Raw genomic sequence first — 20,440 nt, forward strand, 5'->3', positions numbered from 1 at the left:
TGCGATATGGCCGAGAAATGTAATTTTGATGTTAACTCCCAAACCGCTGCGCAGAAGTCAACCAAACTTCACCCATTAGTGTATTGTATCACAATCTAGTAGTTACATGTGGAAATTTGGTTCTAGGACATTTGATTTGAGCGCAATCCTCAAACTTAGGTCAAAAAAGCCATTTAAGCCTTTTCACAGTGAGATCTATGCGATATGGCCGAGAAATGTAATTTTGATGTTAACTCCCAAACCGCTGCGCAGAAGTCAACCAAACTTCACCCAATAGTGTATTGTATCACAATCTAGTAGTTACATTTGAAAATTTTGTTCTAGGACATTTTGTTTGAACGCAATCATCAAACTTAATTAAAAAAGTCATTTAAGCCTTTTCACAGTGAGATCTATGCGATATGGCCGAGAAATGTAATTTTGATGTTAACTCCCAAACCGCTGCGCAGAAGTCAACCAAACTTCACCCAATAGTGTATTTTATCACATTCTAGTAGTTACATTTGAAAATTTCGTTCTAGGACATTTGGTTTGAGCGCAATCATTAAACTTAGGTCAAAAAAGCCATTTAAGCCTTTTCACAGTGAGATCTATGCGATATGGCCGAGAAATGTAATTTTGATGTTAACTCCCAAACCGCTGCGCAGAAGTCAACTAAACTTCACCCAATAGTGTATTGTATCACATTCTAGTAGTTACATTTGAAAATTTCGTTCTAGGACATTTGGTTTGAGCGCAATCATTAAACCTAATTAAAAAAGTCATTTAAGCCTTTTCACAGTGAGATCTATGCGATATGGCCGAGAAATGTAATTTTGATGTTAACTCCCAAACCGCTGCGCAGAAGTCAACCAAACTTCACCCAATAGTGTATTGTATCACATTCTAGTAGTTACATTTGAAAATTTCGTTCTAGGACATTTGGTTTGAGCGCAATTATTAAACTTAGGTCAAAAAAGCCATTTAAGCCTTTTCACAGTGAGATCTATGCGATATGGCCGAGAAATGTAATTTTGATGTTAACTCCCAAACCGCTGCGCAGAAGTCAACCAAACTTCACCCAATAGTGTATTGTATCACATTCTAGTAGTTACATTTGAAAATTTCGTTCTAGGACATTTGGTTTGAGCGCAATCATTAAACTTAGGTCAAAAAAGCCATTTAAGCCTTTTCACAGTGAGATCTATGCGATATGGCTAAGAAATGTAATTTTGATGTTAACTCCCAAACCGCTGCGCAGAAGTCAACCAAACTTCACCCATTAGTGTATTGTATCACAATCTAGTAGTTACATGTGGAAATTTGGTTCTAGGACATTTGATTTGAGCGCAATCCTCAAACTTAGGTCAAAAAAGCCATTTAAGCCTTTTCACAGTGAGATGTATGCGATATGGCCGAGAAATGTAATTTTGATGTTAACTCCCAAACCGCTGCGCAGAAGTCAACCAAACTTCACCCAATAGTGTATTGTATAACATTCTAGTAGTTACATTTGAAAATTTCGTTCTAGGACATTTGGTTTGAGCGCAATTATTAAACTTAGGTCAAAAAAGCCATTTAAGCCTTTTCACAGTGAGATCTATGCGATATGGCCGAGAAATGTAATTTTAATGTTAACTCCCAAACCGCTGCGCAGAAGTAAACCAAACTTCACCCATTAGTGTATTGTATCACAATCTAGTAGTTACATTTGAAATTTTCGTTCTAGGACATTTGATTTGAGCGCAATCCTCAAACTTAGGTCAAAAAAGCCATTTAAGCCTTTTCACAGTGAGATCTATGCGATATGGCCGAGAAATGTAATTTTGATGTTAACTCCCAAACCGCTGCGCAGAAGTCAACCAAACTTCACCCAATAGTGTATTGTATCACAATCTAGTAGTTACATTTGAAAATTTTGTTCTAGGACATTTTGTTTGAACGCAATCATCAAACTTAATTAAAAAAGTCATTTAAGCCTTTTCACAGTGAGATCTATGCGATATGGCCGAGAAATGTAATTTTGATGTTAACTCCCAAACCGCTGCGCAGAAGTCAACCAAACTTCACCCATTAGTGTATTGTATCACAATCTAGTAGTTACATGTGGAAATTTGGTTCTAGGACATTTGATTTGAGCGCAATCCTCAAACTTAGGTCAAAAAAGCCATTTAAGCCTTTTCACAGTGAGATCTATGCGATATGGCCGAGAAATGTAATTTTGATGTTAACTCCCAAACCGCTGCGCAGAAGTCAACCAAACTTCACCCAATAGTGTATTGTATCACAATCTAGTAGTTACATTTGAAAATTTTGTTCTAGGACATTTTGTTTGAACGCAATCATCAAACTTAATTAAAAAAGTCATTTAAGCCTTTTCACAGTGAGATCTATGCGATATGGCCGAGAAATGTAATTTTGATGTTAACTCCCAAACCGCTGCGCAGAAGTCAACCAAACTTCACCCAATAGTGTATTATATCACATTCTAGTAGTTACATTTGAAAATTTTGTTCTAGGACATTTGGTTTGAGCGCAATCATTAAACTTAGGTCAAAAAAGCCATTTAAGCCTTTTCACAGTGAGATCTAAGCGATATGGCCGAGAAATGTAATTTTGATGTAAACTCCCAAACCGCTGCGCAGAAGTCAACCAAACTTCACCCAATAGTGTATTATATCACATTCTAGTAGTTACATTTGAAAATTTTGTTCTAGGACATTTGGTTTGAGCGCAATCATTAAACTTAGGTCAAAAAAGCCATTTAAGCCTTTTCACAGTGAGATCTATGCGATATGGCCGAGAAATGTAATTTTGATGTTAACTCCCAAACCGCTGCGCAGAAGTCAACCAAACTTCACCCAATAGTGTATTGTATCACAATCTAGTAGTTACATTTGAAAATTTTGTTCTAGGAAATTTTGTTTGAGCGCAATCATCAAACTTAATTAAAAAAGTCATTTAAGCCTTTTCACAGTGAGATCTATGCGATATGGCCGAGAAATGTAATTTTGATGTTAACTCCCAAACCGCTGCGCAGAAGTCAACCAAACTTCACCCATTAGTGTATTGTATCACAATCTAGTAGTTACATGTGAAAATTTGGTTCTAGGACATTTGATTTGAGCGCAATCCTCAAACTTAGGTCAAAAAAGCCATTTAAGCCTTTTCACAGTGAGATCTATGCGATATGGCCGAGAAATGTAAATTTGATGTTAACTCCCAAACCGCTGCGCAGAAGTCAACCAAACTTCACCCAATAGTGTATTGTATCACATTCTAGTAGTTACATTTGAAAATTTCGTTCTAGGACATTTGGTTTGAGCGCAATTATTAAACTTAGGTCAAAAAAGCCATTTAAGCCTTTTCACAGTGAGATCTATGCGATATGGCCGAGAAATGTAATTTTGATGTTAACTCCCAAACCGCTGCGCAGAAGTAAACCAAACTTCACCCATTAGTGTATTGTATCACAATCTAGTAGTTACATTTGAAAATTTTGTTCTAGGACATTTTGTTTGAACGCAATCATCAAACTTAATTAAAAAAGTCATTTAAGCCTTTTCACAGTGAGATCTATGCGATATGGCCGAGAAATGTAATTTTGATGTTAACTCCCAAACCGCTGCGCAGAAGTCAACCAAACTTCACCCAATAGTGTATTATATCACATTCTAGTAGTTACATTTGAAAATTTTGTTCTAGGACATTTGGTTTGAGCGCAATCATTAAACTTAGGTCAAAAAAGCCATTTAAGCCTTTTCACAGTGAGATCTAAGCGATATGGCCGAGAAATGTAATTTTGATGTAAACTCCCAAACCGCTGCGCAGAAGTCAACCAAACTTCACCCAATAGTGTATTATATCACATTCTAGTAGTTACATTTGAAAATTTTGTTCTAGGACATTTGGTTTGAGCGCAATCATTAAACTTAGGTCAAAAAAGCCATTTAAGCCTTTTCACAGTGAGATCTATGCGATATGGCCGAGAAATGTAATTTTGATGTTAACTCCCAAACCGCTGCGCAGAAGTCAACCAAACTTCACCCAATAGTGTATTGTATCACAATCTAGTAGTTACATTTGAAAATTTTGTTCTAGGAAATTTTGTTTGAGCGCAATCATCAAACTTAATTAAAAAAGTCATTTAAGCCTTTTCACAGTGAGATCTATGCGATATGGCCGAGAAATGTAATTTTGATGTTAACTCCCAAACCGCTGCGCAGAAGTCAACCAAACTTCACCCATTAGTGTATTGTATCACAATCTAGTAGTTACATGTGAAAATTTGGTTCTAGGACATTTGATTTGAGCGCAATCCTCAAACTTAGGTCAAAAAAGCCATTTAAGCCTTTTCACAGTGAGATCTATGCGATATGGCCGAGAAATGTAAATTTGATGTTAACTCCCAAACCGCTGCGCAGAAGTCAACCAAACTTCACCCAATAGTGTATTGTATCACATTCTAGTAGTTACATTTGAAAATTTCGTTCTAGGACATTTGGTTTGAGCGCAATTATTAAACTTAGGTCAAAAAAGCCATTTAAGCCTTTTCACAGTGAGATCTATGCGATATGGCCGAGAAATGTAATTTTGATGTTAACTCCCAAACCGCTGCGCAGAAGTAAACCAAACTTCACCCATTAGTGTATTGTATCACAATCTAGTAGTTACATGTGGAAATTTGGTTCTAGGACATTTGATTTGAGCGCAATCCTCAAACTTAGGTCAAAAAAGCCATTTAAGCCTTTTCACAGTGAGATCTATGCGATATGGCCGAGAAATGTAATTTTGATGTTAAATCCCAAACCGCTGCGCAGAAGTCAACTAAACTTCACCCAATAGTGTATTGTATCACATTATAGTAGTTACATTTGAAAATTTCGTTCTAGGACATTTGGTTTGAGCGCAATCATTAAACTTAGGTCAAAAAAGCCATTTAAGCCTTTTCACAGTGAGATCTATGCGATATGGCCGAGAAATGTAATTTTGATGTTAACTCCCAAACCGCTGCGCAGAAGTAAACCAAACTTCACCCATTAGTGTATTGTATCACAATCTAGTAGTTACATGTGGAAATTTGGTTCTAGGACATTTGATTTGAGCGCAATCCTCAAACTTAGGTCAAAAAAGCCATTTAAGCCTTTTCACAGTGAGATCTATGCGATATGGCCGAGAAATGTAATTTTGATGTTAACTCCCAAACCGCTGCGCAGAAGTAAACCAAACTTCACCCATTAGTGTATTGTATCACAATCTAGTAGTTATATGTGGAAATTTGGTTCTAGGACATTTGATTTGAGCGCAATCCTCAAACTTAGGTCAAAAAAGCCATTTAAGCCTTTTCACAGTGAGATCTATGCGATATGGCCGAGAAATGTAATTTTGATGTTAAATCTCAAACCGCTGCGCAGAAGTCAACTAAACTTCACCCAATAGTGTATTGTATCACATTCTAGTAGTTACATTTGAAAATTTCGTTCTAGGACATTTGGTTTGAGCGCAATCATTAAACTTAATTAAAAAAGTCATTTAAGCCTTTTCACAGTGAGATCTATGCGATATGGCCGAGAAATGTAATTTTGATGTTAACTCCCAAACCGCTGCGCAGAAGTCAACCAAACTTCACCCAATAGTGTATTGTATCACAATCTAGTAGTTACATTTGAAAATTTTGTTCTAGGACATTTTGTTTGAACGCAATCATCAAACTTAATTAAAAAAGTCATTTAAGCCTTTTCACAGTGAGATCTATGCGATATGGCCGAGAAATGTAATTTTGATGTTAACTCCCAAACCGCTGCGCAGAAGTCAACCAAACTTCACCCAATAGTGTATTGTATCAAAATCTAGTAGTTACATTTGAAAATTTTGTTCTAGGAAATTTTGTTTGAGCGCAATCATCAAACTTAATTAAAAAAGTCATTTAAGCCTTTTCACAGTGAGATCTATGCGATATGGCCGAGATATGTAATTTTGATGTTAACTCCCAAACCGCTGCGCAGAAGTCAACCAAACTTCACCCATTAGTGTATTGTATCACAATCTAGTAGTTACATGTGAAAATTTGGTTCTAGGACATTTGATTTGAGCGCAATCCTCAAACTTAGGTCAAAAAAGCCATTTAAGCCTTTTCACAGTGAGATCTATGCGATATGGCCGAGAAATGTAAATTTGATGTTAACTCCCAAACCGCTGCGCAGAAGTCAACCAAACTTCACCCAATAGTGTATTGTATCACATTCTAGTAGTTACATTTGAAAATTTCGTTCTAGGACATTTGGTTTGAGCGCAATTATTAAACTTAGGTCAAAAAAGCCATTTAAGCCTTTTCACAGTGAGATCTATGCGATATGGCCGAGAAATGTAATTTTGATGTTAACTCCCAAACCGCTGCGCAGAAGTAAACCAAACTTCACCCATTAGTGTATTGTATCACAATCTAGTAGTTACATGTGGAAATTTGGTTCTAGGACATTTGATTTGAGCGCAATCCTCAAACTTAGGTCAAAAAAGCCATTTAAGCCTTTTCACAGTGAGATCTATGCGATATGGCCGAGAAATGTAATTTTGATGTTAAATCCCAAACCGCTGCGCAGAAGTCAACTAAACTTCACCCAATAGTGTATTGTATCACATTCTAGTAGTTACATTTGAAAATTTCGTTCTAGGACATTTGGTTTGAGCGCAATCATTAAACTTAATTAAAAAAGTCATTTAAGCCTTTTCACAGTGAGATCTATGCGATATGGCCGAGAAATGTAATTTTGATGTTAACTCCCAAACCGCTGCGCAGAAGTCAACCAAACTTCATCCATTAGTGTATTGTATCACAATCTAGTAGTTACATTTGAAAATTTCGTTCTAGGACATTTGGTTTGAGCGCAATCATTAAACTTAGGTCAAAAAAGCCATTTAAGCCTTTTCACAGTGAGATCTATGCGATATGGCCGAGAAATGTAATTTTGATGTTAACTCCCAAACCGCTGCGCAGAAGTCAACCAAACTTCATCCATTAGTGTATTGTATCACAATCTAGTAGTTACATGTGGAAATTTGGTTATTGGACATTTGATTTGAGCGCAATCCTCAAACTTAGGTCAAAAAAGCCATTTAAGCCTTTTCACAGTGAGATCTATGCGATATGGCCGAGAAATGTAATTTTGATGTTAACTCCCAAACCGCTGCGCAGAAGTAAACCAAACTTCACCCATTAGTGTATTGTATCACAATGTAGTAGTTATATGTGGAAATTTGGTTCTAGGACATTTGATTTGAGCGCAATCCTCAAACTTAGGTCAAAAAAGCCATTTAAGCCTTTTCACAGTGAGATCTATGCGATATGGCCGAGAAATGTAATTTTGATGTTAAATCTCAAACCGCTGCGCAGAAGTCAACTAAACTTCACCCAATAGTGTATTGTATTACATTCTAGTAGTTACATTTGAAAATTTCGTTCTAGGACATTTGGTTTGAGCGCAATCATTAAACTTAATTAAAAAAGTCATTTAAGCCTTTTCACAGTGAGATCTATGCGATATGGCCGAGAAATGTAATTTTGATGTTAACTCCCAAACCGCTGCGCAGAAGTCAACCAAACTTCACCCAATAGTGTATTGTATCACAATCTAGTAGTTACATTTGAAAATTTTGTTCTAGGACATTTTGTTTGAACGCAATCATCAAACTTAATTAAAAAAGTCATTTAAGCCTTTTCACAGTGAGATCTATGCGATATGGCCGAGAAATGTAATTTTGATGTTAACTCCCAAACCGCTGCGCAGAAGTCAACCAAACTTCACCCAATAGTGTATTGTATCAAAATCTAGTAGTTACATTTGAAAATTTTGTTCTAGGAAATTTTGTTTGAGCGCAATCATCAAACGTAATTAAAAAAGTCATTTAAGCCTTTTCACAGTGAGATCTATGCGATATGGCCGAGAAATGTAATTTTGATGTTAACTCCCAAACCGCTGCGCAGAAGTCAACCAAACTTCACCCATTAGTGTATTGTATCACAATCTAGTAGTTACATGTGGAAATTTGGTTCTAGGACATTTGATTTGAGCGCAATCCTCAAACTTAGGTCAAAAAAGCCATTTAAGCCTTTTCACAGTGAGATCTATGCGATATGGCCGAGAAATGTAATTTTGATGTTGACTCCCAAACCGCTGCGCAGAAGTCAACCAAACTTCACCCAATAGTGTATTGTATCACAATCTAGTAGTTACATTTGAAAATTTTGTTCTAGGACATTTTGTTTGAACGCAATCATCAAACTTAATTAAAAAAGTCATTTAAGCCTTTTCACAGTGAGATCTATGCGATATGGCCGAGAAATGTAATTTTGATGTTAACTCCCAAACCGCTGCGCAGAAGTCAACCAAACTTCACCCAATAGTGTATTGTATCACAATCTAGTAGTTACATTTGAAAATTTTGTTCTAGGAAATTTTGTTTGAGCGCAATCATCAAACTTAATTAAAAAAGTCATTTAAGCCTTTTCACAGTGAGATCTATGCGATATGGCCGAGAAATGTAATTTTGATGTTAACTCCCAAACCGCTGCGCAGAAGTCAACCAAACTTCACCCATTAGTGTATTGTATCACAATCTAGTAGTTACATGTGAAAATTTGGTTCTAGGACATTTGATTTGAGCGCAATCCTCAAACTTAGGTCAAAAAAGCCATTTAAGCCTTTTCACAGTGAGATCTATGCGATATGGCCGAGAAATGTAATTTTGATGTTAACTCCCAAACCGCTGCGCAGAAGTCAACCAAACTTCACCCAATAGTGTATTGTATCACAATCTAGTAGTTACATTTGAAAATTTTGTTCTAGGACATTTTGTTTGAGCGCAATCATCAAACTTAATTAAAAAAGTCATTTAAGCCTTTTCACAGTTAGATCTATGCGATATGGCCGAGAAATGTAATTTTGATGTTAACTCCCAAACCGCTGCGCAGAAGTCAACCAAATTTCACCCATTAGTGTATTGTATCACAATCTAGTAGTTACATGTGGAAATTTGGTTCTAGGACATTTGATTTGAGCGCAATCCTCAAACTTAGGTCAAAAAAGCCATTTAAGCCTTTTCACAGTGAGATCTATGCGATATGGCCGAGAAATGTAATTTTGATGTTAACTCCCAAACCGCTGCGCAGAAGTCAACCAAACTTCACCCAATAGTGTATTGTATCACATTCTAGTAGTTACATTTGAAAATTTCGTTCTAGGACATTTGGTTTGAGCGCAATCATTAAACTTAGGTCAAAAAAGCCATTTAAGCCTTTTCACAGTGAGATCTATGCGATATGGCCGAGAAATGTAATTTTGATGTTAACTCCCAAACCGCTGCGCAGAAGTCAACCAAACTTCACCCAATAGTGTATTGTATCACAATCTAGTAGTTACATTTGAAAATTTTGTTCTAGGACATTTGATTTGAGCGCAATCATTAAACTTAGGTCAAAAAAGCCATTTAAGCCTTTTCACAGTGAGATCTATGCGATATGGCCGAGAAATGTAATTTTGATGTTAACTCCCAAACCGCTGCGCAGAAGTCAACTAAACTTCACCCAATAGTGTATTGTATCACATTCTAGTAGTTACATTTGAAAATTTCGTTCTAGGACATTTGGTTTGAGCGCAATCATTAAACTTAATTAAAAAAGCCATTTAAGCCTTTTCACAGTGAGATCTATGCGATATGGCCGAGAAATGTAATTTTGATGTTAACTCCCAAACCGCTGCGCAGAAGTCAACCAAACTTCACCCAATAGTGTATTGTATCACAATCTAGTAGTTACATTTGAAAATTTTGTTCTAGGAAATTTTGTTTGAGCGCAATCATCAAACTTAATTAAAAAAGTCATTTAAGCCTTTTCACAGTGAGATCTATGCGATATGGCCGAGAAATGTAATTTTGATGTTAACTCCCAAACCGCTGCGCAGAAGTCAACCAAACTTCACCCATTAGTGTATTGTATCACAATCTAGTAGTTACATGTGAAAATTTTGTTCTAGGACATTTTGTTTGAGCGCAATCATCAAACTTAATTAAAAAAGTCATTTAAGCCTTTTCACAGTGAGATCTATGCGATATGGCCGAGAAATGTAATTTTGATGTTCACTCCCAAACCGCTGCGCAGAAGTCAACCAAACTTCACCCATTAGTGTATTGTATCACAATCTAGTAGTTACATTTGAAAATTTTTTTCTAGGAAATTTTGTTTGAGCGCAATCATCAAACTTAATTAAAAAAGTCATTTAAGCCTTTTCACAGTGAGATCTATGCGATATGGCCGAGAAATGTAATTTTGATGTTAACTCCCAAACAGCTGCGCAGAAGTCAACCAAACTTCACCCAATAGTGTATTGTATCACAATCTAGTAGTTACATTTGAAAATTTTGTTCTAGGACATTTTGTTTGAGCGCAATCCTCAAACTTAGGTCAAAAAAAGCCATTTAAGCCTTTTCACAGTGAGATCTATGCGATATGGCCGAGAAATGTAATTTTGATGTTAACTCCCAAACCGCTGCGCAGAAGTCAACCAAACTTCACCCAATAGTGTATTGTATCACATTCTAGTAGTTACATTTGAAAATTTCGTTCTAGGACATTTGGTTTGAGCGCAATCATTAAGTTTAGGTCAAAAAAGCCATTTAAGCCTTTTCACAGTGAGATCTATGCGATATGGCCGAGAAATGTAATTTTGATGTTAACTCCCAAACCGCTGCGCAGAAGTCAACCAAACTTCACCCAATAGTGTATTGTATCACAATCTTGTAGTTACATGTGAAAATTTTGTTCTAGGACATTTTGTTTGAACGCAATCATCAAACTTAATTAAAAAAGTCATTTAAGCCTTTTCACAGTTAGATCTATGCGATATGGCCGAGAAATGTAATTTTGATGTTAACTCCCAAACCGCTGCGCAGAAGTCAACTAAACTTCACCCAATAGTGTATTGTATCACATTCTAGTAGTTACATTTGAAAATTTCGTTCTAGGACATTTGGTTCGAGCGCAATCATTAAACTTAATTAAAAAAGTCATTTAAGCCTTTTCACAGTGAGATCTATGCGATATGGCCGAGAAATGTAATTTTGATGTTAACTCCCAAACCGCTGCGCAGAAGTAAACCAAACTTCACCCAATAGTGTATTGTATCACAATCTAGTAGTTACATTTGAAAATTTTGTTCTAGGACATTTTGTTTGAACGCATTCATCAAACTTAATTAAAAAAGTCATTTAAGCCTTTTCACAGTGAGATCTATGCGATATGGCCGAGAAATGTAATTTTGATGTTAAATCCCAAACCGCTGCGCAGAAGTCAACTAAACTTCACCCAATAGTGTATTGTATCACATTCTAGTAGTTACATTTGAAAATTTCGTTCTAGGACATTTGGTTCGAGCGCAATCATTAAACTTAATTAAAAAAGTCATTTAAGCCTTTTCACAGTGAGATCTATGCGATATGGCCGAGAAATGTAATTTTGATGTTGACTCCCAAACCGCTGCGCAGAAGTCAACCAAACTTCACCCAATAGTGTATTGTATCACAATCTAGTAGTTACATTTGAAAATTTTGTTCTAGGACATTTTGTTTGAACGCAATCATCAAACTTAATTAAAAAAGTCATTTAAGCCTTTTCACAGTGAGATCTATGCGATATGGCCGAGAAATGTAATTTTGATGTTAACTCCCAAACCGCTGCGCAGAAGTCAACCAAACTTCACCTAATAGTGTATTGTATCACAATCTAGTAGTTACATTTGAAAATTTTGTTCTAGGAAATTTTGTTTGAGCGCAATCATCAAACTTAATTAAAAAAGTCATTTAAGCCTTTTCACAGTGAGATCTATGCGATATGGCCGAGAAATGTAATTTTGATGTTAACTCCCAAACCGCTGCGCAGAAGTCAACCAAACTTCACCCATTAGTGTATTGTATCACAATCTAGTAGTTACATGTGAAAATTTGGTTCTAGGACATTTGATTTGAGCGCAATCCTCAAACTTAGGTCAAAAAAGCCATTTAAGCCTTTTCACAGTGAGATCTATGCGATATGGCCGAGAAATGTAATTTTGATGTTAACTCCCAAACCGCTGCGCAGAAGTCAACCAAACTTCACCCAATAGTGTATTGTATCACAATCTAGTAGTTACATTTGAAAATTTTGTTCTAGGACATTTTGTTTGAGCGCAATCATCAAACTTAATTAAAAAAGTCATTTAAGCCTTTTCACAGTGAGATCTATGCGATATGGCCGAGAAATGTAATTTTGATGTTAACTCCCAAACCGCTGCGCAGAAGTCAACCAAACTTCACCCATTAGTGTATTGTATCACAATCTAGTAGTTACATGTGGAAATTTGGTTCTAGGACATTTGATTTGAGCGCAATCCTCAAACTTAGGTCAAAAAAGCCATTTAAGCCTTTTCACAGTGAGATCTATGCGATATGGCCGAGAAATGTAATTTTGATGTTAACTCCCAAACCGCTGCGCAGAAGTAAACCAAACTTCACCCAATAGTGTATTGTATCACATTCTAGTAGTTACATTTGAAAATTTTGTTCTAGGACATTTGGTTTGAGCGCAATCATTAAACTTAGGTCAAAAAAGCCATTTAAGCCTTTTCACAGTGAGATCTATGCGATATGGCCGAGAAATGTAATTTTGATGTTAACTCCCAAACCGCTGCGCAGAAGTCAACCAAACTTCATCCATTAGTGTATTGTATCACAATCTAGTAGTTACATTTGAAAATTTCGTTCTAGGACATTTTGTTTGAGCGCAATCATCAAACTTAATTAAAAAAGTCATTTAAGCCTTTTCACAGTGAGATCTATGCGATATGGCCGAGAAATGTAATTTTGATGTTAACTCCCAAACCGCTGCGCAGAAGTCAACCAAACTTCACCCATTAGTGTATTGTATCACAATCTAGTAGTTACATGTGGAAATTTGGTTCTAGGACATTTGATTTGAGCGCAATCCTCAAACTTAGGTCAAAAAAGCCATTTAAGCCTTTTCACAGTGAGATCTATGCGATATGGCCGAGAAATGTAATTTTGATGTTAACTCCCAAACCGCTGCGCAGAAGTAAACCAAACTTCACCCAATAGTGTATTGTATCACATTCTAGTAGTTACATTTGAAAATTTTGTTCTAGGACATTTGGTTTGAGCGCAATCATTAAACTTAGGTCAAAAAAGCCATTTAAGCCTTTTCACAGTGAGATCTATGCGATATGGCCGAGAAATGTAATTTTGATGTTAACTCCCAAACCGCTGCGCAGAAGTCAACCAAACTTCATCCATTAGTGTATTGTATCACAATCTAGTAGTTACATTTGAAAATTTCGTTCTAGGACATTTGGTTTGAGCGCAATCATTAAACTTAGGTCAAAAAAGCCATTTAAGCCTTTTCACAGTGAGATCTATGCGATATGGCCGAGAAATGTAATTTTGATGTTAACTCCCAAACCGCTGCGCAGAAGTCAACCAAACTTCATCCATTAGTGTATTGTATCACAATCTAGTAGTTACATGTGGAAATTTGGTTATTGGACATTTGATTTGAGCGCAATCCTCAAACTTAGGTCAAAAAAGCCATTTAAGCCTTTTCACAGTGAGATCTATGCGATATGGCCGAGAAATGTAATTTTGATGTTAACTCCCAAACCGCTGCGCAGAAGTAAACCAAACTTCACCCATTAGTGTATTGTATCACAATCTATTAGTTATATGTGGAAATTTGGTTCTAGGACATTTGATTTGAGCGCAATCCTCAAACTTAGGTCAAAAAAGCCATTTAAGCCTTTTCACAGTGAGATCTATGCGATATGGCCGAGAAATGTAATTTTGATGTTAAATCTCAAACCGCTGCGCAGAAGTCAACTAAACTTCACCCAATAGTGTATTGTATCACATTCTAGTAGTTACATTTGAAAATTTCGTTCTAGGACATTTGGTTTGAGCGCAATCATTAAACTTAATTAAAAAAGTCATTTAAGCCTTTTCACAGTGAGATCTATGCGATATGGCCGAGAAATGTAATTTTGATGTTAACTCCCAAACCGCTGCGCAGAAGTCAACCAAACTTCACCCAATAGTGTATTGTATCACAATCTAGTAGTTACATTTGAAAATTTTGTTCTAGGACATTTTGTCTGAACGCAATCATCAAACTTAATTAAAAAAGTCATTTAAGCCTTTTCACAGTGAGATCTATGCGATATGGCCGAGAAATGTAATTTTGATGTTAACTCCCAAACCGCTGCGCAGAAGTCAACCAAACTTCACCCAATAGTGTATTGTATCAAAATCTAGTAGTTACATTTGAAAATTTTGTTCTAGGAAATTTTGTTTGAGCGCAATCATCAAACTTAATTAATAAAGTCATTTAAGCCTTTTCACAGTGAGATCTATGCGATATGGCCGAGATATGTAATTTTGATGTTAACTCCCAAACCGCTGCGCAGAAGTCAACCAAACTTCACCCATTAGTGTATTGTATCACAATCTAGTAGTTACATGTGAAAATTTGGTTCTAGGACATTTGATTTGAGCGCAATCCTCAAACTTAGGTCAAAAAAGCCATTTAAGCCTTTTCACAGTGAGATCTATGCGATATGGCCGAGAAATGTAAATTTGATGTTAACTCCCAAACCGCTGCGCAGAAGTCAACCAAACTTCACCCAATAGTGTATTGTATCACATTCTAGTAGTTACATTTGAAAATTTCGTTCTAGGACATTTGGTTTGAGCGCAATTATTAAACTTAGGTCAAAAAAGCCATTTAAGCCTTTTCACAGTGAGATCTATGCGATATGGCCGAGAAATGTAATTTTGATGTTAACTCCCAAACCGCTGCGCAGAAGTAAACCAAACTTCACCCATTAGTGTATTGTATCACAATCTAGTAGTTACATGTGGAAATTTGGTTCTAGGACATTTGATTTGAGCGCAATCCTCAAACTTAGGTCAAAAAAGCCATTTAAGCCTTTTCACAGTGAGATCTATGCGATATGGCCGAGAAATGTAATTTTGATGTTAAATCCCAAACCGCTGCGCAGAAGTCAACTAAACTTCACCCAATAGTGTATTGTATCACATTCTAGTAGTTACATTTGAAAATTTCGTTCTAGGACATTTGGTTTGAGCGCAATCATTAAACTTAATTAAAAAAGTCATTTAAGCCTTTTCACAGTGAGATCTATGCGATATGGCCGAGAAATGTAATTTTGATGTTAACTCCCAAACCGCTGCGCAGAAGTCAACCAAACTTCATCCATTAGTGTATTGTATCACAATCTAGTAGTTACATTTGAAAATTTCGTTCTAGGACATTTGGTTTGAGCGCAATCATTAAACTTAGGTCAAAAAAGCCATTTAAGCCTTTTCACAGTGAGATCTATGCGATATGGCCGAGAAATGTAATTTTGATGTTAACTCCCAAACCGCTGCGCAGAAGTCAACCAAACTTCATCCATTAGTGTATTGTATCACAATCTAGTAGTTACATGTGGAAATTTGGTTATTGGACATTTGATTTGAGCGCAATCCTCAAACTTAGGTCAAAAAAGCCATTTAAGCCTTTTCACAGTGAGATCTATGCGATATGGCCGAGAAATGTAATTTTGATGTTAACTCCCAAACCGCTGCGCAGAAGTAAACCAAACTTCACCCATTAGTGTATTGTATCACAATCTAGTAGTTATATGTGGAAATTTGGTTCTAGGACATTTGATTTGAGCGCAATTATTAAACTTAGGTCAAAAAAGCCATTTAAGCCTTTTCACAGTGAGATCTATGCGATATGGCCGAGAAATGTAATTTTGTTGTTAAATCCCAAACCGCTGCGCAGAAGTAAACCAAACTTCACCCATTAGTGTATTGTATCACAATCTAGTAGTTACATGTGGAAATTTGGTTCTAGGACATTTGATTTGAGCGCAATCCTCAAACTTAGGTCAAAAAAGCCATTTAAGCCTTTTCACAGTGAGATCTATGCGATATGGCCGAGAAATGTAATTTTGATGTTAACTCCCAAACCGCTGCGCAGAAGTCAACCAAACTTCACCCAATAGTGTATTGTATCACAATCTAGTAGTTACATTTGAAAATTTTGTTCTAGGACATTTTGTTTGAACGCAATCATCAAACTTAATTAAAAAAGTCATTTAAGCCTTTTCACAGTGAGATCTATGCGATATGGCCGAGAAATGTAATTTTGATGTTAACTCCCAAACCGCTGCGCAGAAGTCAACCAAACTTCACCCAATAGTGTATTGTATCACAATCTAGTAGTTACATTTGAAAATTTTGTTCTAGGACATTTTGTTTGAGCGCAATCCTCAAACTTAGGTCAAAAAAAGCCATTTAAGCCTTTTCACAGTGAGATCTATGCGATATGGCCGAGAAATGTAATTTTGATGTTAACTCCCAAACCGCTGCGCAGAAGTAAACCAAACTTCACCCAATAGTGTATTGTATCACATTCTAGTAGTTACATTTGAAAATTTTGTTCTAGGACATTTGGTTTGAGCGCAATCATTAAACTTAGGTCAAAAAAGCCATTTAAGCCTTTTCACAGTGAGATCTATGCGATATGGCCGAGAAATGTAATTTTGATGTTAACTCCCAAACCGCTGCGCAGAAGTCAACCAAACTTCATCCATTAGTGTATTGTATCACAATCTAGTAGTTACATTTGAAAATTTCGTTCTAGGACATTTGGTTTGAGCGCAATCATTAAACTTAGGTCAAAAAAGCCATTTAAGCCTTTTCACAGTGAGATCTATGCGATATGGCCGAGAAATGTAATTTTGATGTTAACTCCCAAACCGCTGCGCAGAAGTCAACCAAACTTCATCCATTAGTGTATTGTATCACAATCTAGTAGTTACATGTGGAAATTTGGTTATTGGACATTTGATTTGAGCGCAATCCTCAAACTTAGGTCAAAAAAGCCATTTAAGCCTTTTCACAGTGAGATCTATGCGATATGGCCGAGAAATGTAATTTTGATGTTAACTCCCAAACCGCTGCGCAGAAGTAAACCAAACTTCACCCATTAGTGTATTGTATCACAATCTAGTAGTTATATGTGGAAATTTGGTTCTAGGACATTTGATTTGAGCGCAATCCTCAAACTTAGGTCAAAAAAGCCATTTAAGCCTTTTCACAGTGAGATCTATGCGATATGGCCGAGAAATGTAATTTTGATGTTAAATCTCAAACCGCTGCGCAGAAGTCAACTAAACTTCACCCAATAGTGTATTGTATCACATTCTAGTACTTACATTTGAAAATTTCGTTCTAGGACATTTGGTTTGAGCGCAATCATTAAACTTAATTAAAAAAGTCATTTAAGCCTTTTCACAGTGAGATCTATGCGATATGGCCGAGAAATGTAATTTTGATGTTAACTCCCAAACCGCTGCGCAGGAGTCAACCAAACTTCACCCAATAGTGTATTGTATCACAATCTAGTAGTTACATTTGAAAATTTTGTTCTAGGACATTTTGTTTGAACGCAATCATCAAACTTAATTAAAAAAGTCATTTAAGCCTTTTCACAGTGAGATCTATGCGATATGGCCGAGAAATGTAATTTTGATGTTAACTCCCAAACCGCTGCGCAGAAGTCAACCAAACTTCACCCAATAGTGTATTGTATCAAAATCTAGTAGTTACATTTGAAAATTTTGTTCTAGGAAATTTTGTTTGAGCGCAATCATCAAACTTAATTAAAAAAGTCATTTAAGCCTTTTCACAGTGAGATCTATGCGATATGGCCGAGATATGTAATTTTGATGTTAACTCCCAAACCGCTGCGCAGAAGTCAACCAAACTTCACCCATTAGTGTATTGTATCACAATCTAGTAGTTACATGTGAAAATTTGGTTCTAGGACATTTGATTTGAGCGCAATCCTCAAACTTAGGTCAAAAAAGCCATTTAAGCCTTTTCACAGTGAGATCTATGCGATATGGCCGAGAAATGTAAATTTGATGTTAACTCCCAAACCGCTGCGCAGAAGTCAACCAAACTTCACCCAATAGTGTATTGTATCACATTCTAGTAGTTACATTTGAAAATTTCGTTCTAGGACATTTGGTTTGAGCGCAATTATTAAACTTAGGTCAAAAAAGCCATTTAAGCCTTTTCACAGTGAGATCTATGCGATATGGCCGAGAAATGTAATTTTGATGTTAACTCCCAAACCGCTGCGCAGAAGTAAACCAAACTTCACCCATTAGTGTATTGTATCACAATCTAGTAGTTACATGTGGAAATTTGGTTCTAGGACATTTGATTTGAGCGCAATCCTCAAACTTAGGTCAAAAAAGCCATTTAAGCCTTTTCACAGTGAGATCTATGCGATATGGCCGAGAAATGTAATTTTGATGTTAAATCCCAAACCGCTGCGCAGAAGTCAACTAAACTTCACCCAATAGTGTATTGTATCACATTCTAGTAGTTACATTTGAAAATTTCGTTCTAGGACATTTGGTTTGAGCGCAATCATTAAACTTAATTAAAAAAGTCATTTAAGCCTTTTCACAGTGAGATCTATGCGATATGGCCGAGAAATGTAATTTTGATGTTAACTCCCAAACCGCTGCGCAGAAGTCAACCAAACTTCATCCATTAGTGTATTGTATCACAATCTAGTAGTTACATTTGAAAATTTCGTTCTAGGACATTTGGTTTGAGCGCAATCATTAAACTTAGGTCAAAAAAGCCATTTAAGCCTTTTCACAGTGAGATCTATGCGATATGGCCGAGAAATGTAATTTTGATGTTAACTCCCAAACCGCTGCGCAGAAGTCAACCAAACTTCATCCATTAGTGTATTGTATCACAATCTAGTAGTTACATGTGGAAATTTGGTTATTGGACATTTGATTTGAGCGCAATCCTCAAACTTAGGTCAAAAAAGCCATTTAAGCCTTTTCACAGTGAGATCTATGCGATATGGCCGAGAAATGTAATTTTGATGTTAACTCCCAAACCGCTGCGCAGAAGTAAACCAAACTTCACCCATTAGTGTATTGTATCACAATCTAGTAGTTATATGTGGAAATTTGGTTCTAGGACATTTGATTTGAGCGCAATCCTCAAACTTAGGTCAAAAAAGCCATTTAAGCCTTTTCACAGTGAGATCTATGCGATATGGCCGAGAAATGTAATTTTGATGTTAAATCTCAAACCGCTGCGCAGAAGTCAACTAAACTTCACCCAATAGTGTATTGTATTACATTCTAGTAGTTACATTTGAAAATTTCGTTCTAGGACATTTGGTTTGAGCGCAATCATTAAACTTAATTAAAAAAGTCATTTAAGCCTTTTCACAGTGAGATCTATGCGATATGGCCGAGAAATGTAATTTTGATGTTAACTCCCAAACCGCTGCGCAGAAGTCAACCAAACTTCACCCAATAGTGTATTGTATGACAATCTAGTAGTTACATTTGAAAATTTTGTTCTAGGACATTTTGTTTGAACGCAATCATCAAACTTAATTAAAAAAGTCATTTAAGCCTTTTCACAGTGAGATCTATGCGATATGGCCGAGAAATGTAATTTTGATGTTAACTCCCAAACCGCTGCGCAGAAGTCAACCAAACTTCACCCAATAGTGTATTGTATCACAATCTAGTAGTTACATTTGAAAATTTTGTTCTAGGAAATTTTGTTTGAGCGCAATCATCAAACTTAATTAAAAAAGTCATTTAAGCCTTTTCACAGTGAGATCTATGCGATATGGCCGAGTAATGTAATTTTGATGTTAACTCCCAAACCGCTGCGCAGAAGTAAACCAAACTTCATCCATTAGTGTATTGTATCACAATCTAGTAGTTACATGTGGAAATTTGGTTATTGGACATTTGATTTGAGCGCAATCCTCAAACTTAGGTCAAAAAAGCCATTTAAGCCTTTTCACAGTGAGATCTATGCGATATGGCCGAGAAATGTAATTTTGATGTTAACTCCCAAACCGCTGCGCAGAAGTAAACCAAACTTCACCCATTAGTGTATTGTATCACAATCTAGTAGTTATATGTGGAAATTTGGTTCTAGGACATTTGATTTGAGCGCAATCCTCAAACTTAGGTCAAAAAAGCCATTTAAGCCTTTTCACAGTGAGATCTATGCGATATGGCCGAGAAATGTAATTTTGATGTTAAATCTCAAACCGCTGCGCAGAAGTCAACTAAACTTCACCCAATAGTGTATTGTATTACATTCTAGTAGTTACATTTGAAAATTTCGTTCTAGGACATTTGGTTTGAGCGCAATCATTAAACTTAATTAAAAAAGTCATTTAAGCCTTTTCACAGTGAGATCTATGCGATATGGCCGAGAAATGTAATTTTGATGTTAACTCCCAAACCGCTGCGCAGAAGTCAACCAAACTTCACCCAATAGTGTATTG

The sequence above is a fragment of the Corythoichthys intestinalis genome, unplaced genomic scaffold, assembly GCF_030265065.1.
Source record: "Corythoichthys intestinalis isolate RoL2023-P3 unplaced genomic scaffold, ASM3026506v1 HiC_scaffold_24, whole genome shotgun sequence".
In the NCBI taxonomy this organism is placed as follows: domain Eukaryota; kingdom Metazoa; phylum Chordata; class Actinopteri; order Syngnathiformes; family Syngnathidae; genus Corythoichthys; species Corythoichthys intestinalis.